Below are 3,397 nucleotides of genomic sequence, written 5' to 3'. Positions count from 1 at the left end.
ATAACCCGACCTACTATTGTTTCGTAAATTGCCAACCCGTTTTTTTTTAAATACAGAACATTTAATTCTAATAAATCAGATCTTATTTCCTCTGGTAATCCATCACATTTTTTCAGACCAGCTGTACAGCATTTCAAGACAGAATAAAAAGATAAATATTTATTTATAATTGCCATGTCGAACCTCGTATCAGTCGATGCTGAAGAAAGATGGTGATGAGGACGGAAATGCACAATTCATTTATTTTATTGATTAATCCTATTGCAAGTAATTGATGATAGTATCGTCATGATTTTTTCATAAATATGCAATACAGAATTAAAAAGTTTTGAAATTATTGGTAAATAAACATGATAAATGGCAATATTGATAATGTATTTTTTATCACCCTGTACACATACTGAGTGTAGGGCACTGTATTACAGTATATCTGGTAGAGTTTGAAATGACATTTGTTTAATCATAAAATATGCTCTTAAGGAGGTTCGATCCTGAGCTTTTGAGCAGATTTTGGCCTGAAACTTTATTTATAAAATTCTGCATTATTTTTAAGTTCTAACATTAAATCTGGATTCTACTATGCAAATTAAACTATATCAGATGAAAAAACCGCGATTAAATTCAATTCAAATAGGATTAAGCCAGGAACTATATTTTGTGGCGGAAGGTTTTTTAGAAGAAAATGATCATTTTTTCCCTTTTGAAATATATACAGTACTGTTAAGTTTTGATTCCTATTTTTCCATGCTGGTTGCAAACAGAGATGTTTTTTGCAGTGAAATGTTTTATGCTGGTTCTGAAATATCTATTAAATTATTTCTTATGAATTCTTTCATTATATTGTGACAAATATAGTAAATATATTCTGAAGTTCCAGGAAAAAATTGAGCCAATTTTATCATAAAATTAACACTTTTTTAGTAATATCTAAAAATTTAGATCATAGACTCCCACTTTTGTTTTTCTTTTCTGAATATATATAATAACTTTGATCAATCTGCTTAAATTCAGCAAAAGTTTAAGACTTTAAAATAATTTTCTTGCTGGGTAAATTTTTAATGCCAGAAAAATCACATTTTGTGAGTGCAGAAAGGTCAAATAATTGATTATGCGAAGCAATTTGAAACTTTTTCTTAGTCACAACTTTAATGTGTCATTTTTTAAATAGACTGATAGTTTATTTTGTCCCATGATTAATTTGGATAAAAACTTTGGAGGGAAAACGTCGAAGATGTGATTTTTGATTAAGACACAAATTTCAGTGCAAAAAGGTCATATTAAATGTACTGTAGCGCCAAAAGAAGCGTATTGACCCCTATTTTTTGTTTTGAATTTTAATTAAGCTATCTGTGTAGAAACATAAAATATACTTTACAAAAAAAGTTTAAGACTTTAAATATCAGGATCCAACCTTGTTAAAGTGAAGAAATTGCATGCGTCTAATTAAATAAACGAGAAAACTACATGCATGGGTCCCAACTTGCATTTCATTCTATGTTAGGGGTCTCTTAGCAATACCCAGAGACCTATATAGTAATATACTAAACAAAATATCACATAGTTTATTCAATATATACACACCATCTTGTAAAATATTGTATCGTGTCATAGGAGATGTTCTATTGCACACCTTAAACATACACATAGCCCAATCACCCTGTTGTATGTGTTAAATGTCTATGCATATTTATGTGTTATGTGATTTACATTTGTTGTGCAGTACTTATACATTGTTTAAAAGAATTTTTAATTATTTTAAAGATAAAGTCTTGGGTCCCTGTATTTATTTTGGGGCAGACAATAGTCACTAATTTAATTTAGGGTATGTGTACATCAGAAATTAAATTTGTTTCTATGATTTAGTTGCTTTCAAATTGGCTTTTAGATCAGTCTCTACTCCAGTGGAGAGGATGATTCCTCTTGATTCTGGAGTCAAAAGGTCAAAGTTATGATTGCGGGGTATGGATATGGAGTGAAAAAGAGAAGATAATGAACAGTGATCTATTTCATAAAAATTACAAACAATACAAATCTTTGAACACTGCATAAACACAGACCCCCTGAAATTCCAGAGGTGGGATCACGTGCCAAGGAGGATTAAGCATCCCCTGTTGACCGGCCACACCCACTGTGAGCCCTATATATTGATCAAGTAGATGGAATATTCAGTAGTCAAATTTAGCATATAAACAAAGGCTTAACAATTGGTATGAAGCAAGTCAGCCAAAATACGACCCAGTGATAGGTTATATTTGCTAACAGGTAAATCTTTGTACACCCTTGATTACACCTGGATAACAAATCTTTATTTCCTATATAACCTAATAATTTCTCTGTAAACCCAATTCCACTAATATTTTAAACTATTGATTTACTACATGCTTCAATACATCGTGACATCATGTTGTATGGTGTTTATTTGATATAGAAACTATTCATTGTGATGTCACATTATTTAACCCCACCCACCCCACCCCAGCTTTAGCTGGGTGTAAGGAAATTTACACCCTGGTTGCTATCCAATCAGATCTCATGTTTTAAGATACATAGGAAATAATTAAGGACTTTTATTGAAGGTTATATAAAGATTTTTCAATCCAAAGAAACATGAATTATATCAATTGAGGCAATGAAATTATAATTATTTTACCAAACTTTTTCATTATTTCATAAATATCTCTAAAGCTTTTGAATATATTCCATGTATACTGCCCTACTCATCTGCAAAAATGGGTACAGTAACTATATAAGTGAAGCATTTCAAGTAAATCTTTTTGGTTGTAACCATTATAGCATTTTGTCGTGTTAAACAGAAAAAGTAATCTAACTATGAAGTAGCTCCCAAGTAGTCCATGTGCAAGTACTTCCAAGTTTCTTTGTAACAACCAGTTTTGTACCCATTTTTTGCAGATGAGTAGGGCAGTATACATGGAACATATTCAAAAGCTTTAGAGATATTTATGAAATAATGAAAAAGTTTGGTAAAATAATTTTATGATTCGTTCTAGGAACAGATCGGAAAAAATGTTTCAAAAATAGGTAGTATGTATTAAAATAATTAAAAAATCAAAGTGAAGGAACACTTTAGCATATGTGCTTGCCTGTTCATCTATTTGCAATCATACTAATAAATATACAAAGCTGATGTATCAAGATAATAAATGCTACTGTAGCAATTGATAAATGAATGAACTTCTTTTCTACAATTTCAGTACTGTCCAGTAAATGAAGCCAGGTTTCTCAAACTTTCCATTTTGACATTTCTGATCAATTTAAATTTATTTAAATTATGTATATAATATCTTGTAGTTGAATACATAAAAGGAGTTGGTAAAATGTATATAATTATGAACTTTTAACTAATTGTTAATTTATTTTATTTAAATTATATGTAGTA

Source organism: Saccostrea echinata, unplaced genomic scaffold (assembly GCF_033153115.1).
Source record: "Saccostrea echinata isolate AGI-Se365-2 ecotype Australia unplaced genomic scaffold, CSIRO_AGI_Sech_v1 ptg000024l, whole genome shotgun sequence".
Taxonomy (NCBI): Eukaryota; Metazoa; Mollusca; class Bivalvia; order Ostreida; family Ostreidae; genus Saccostrea; species Saccostrea echinata.
Note: the sequence above shows the minus strand (reverse complement) of the source record.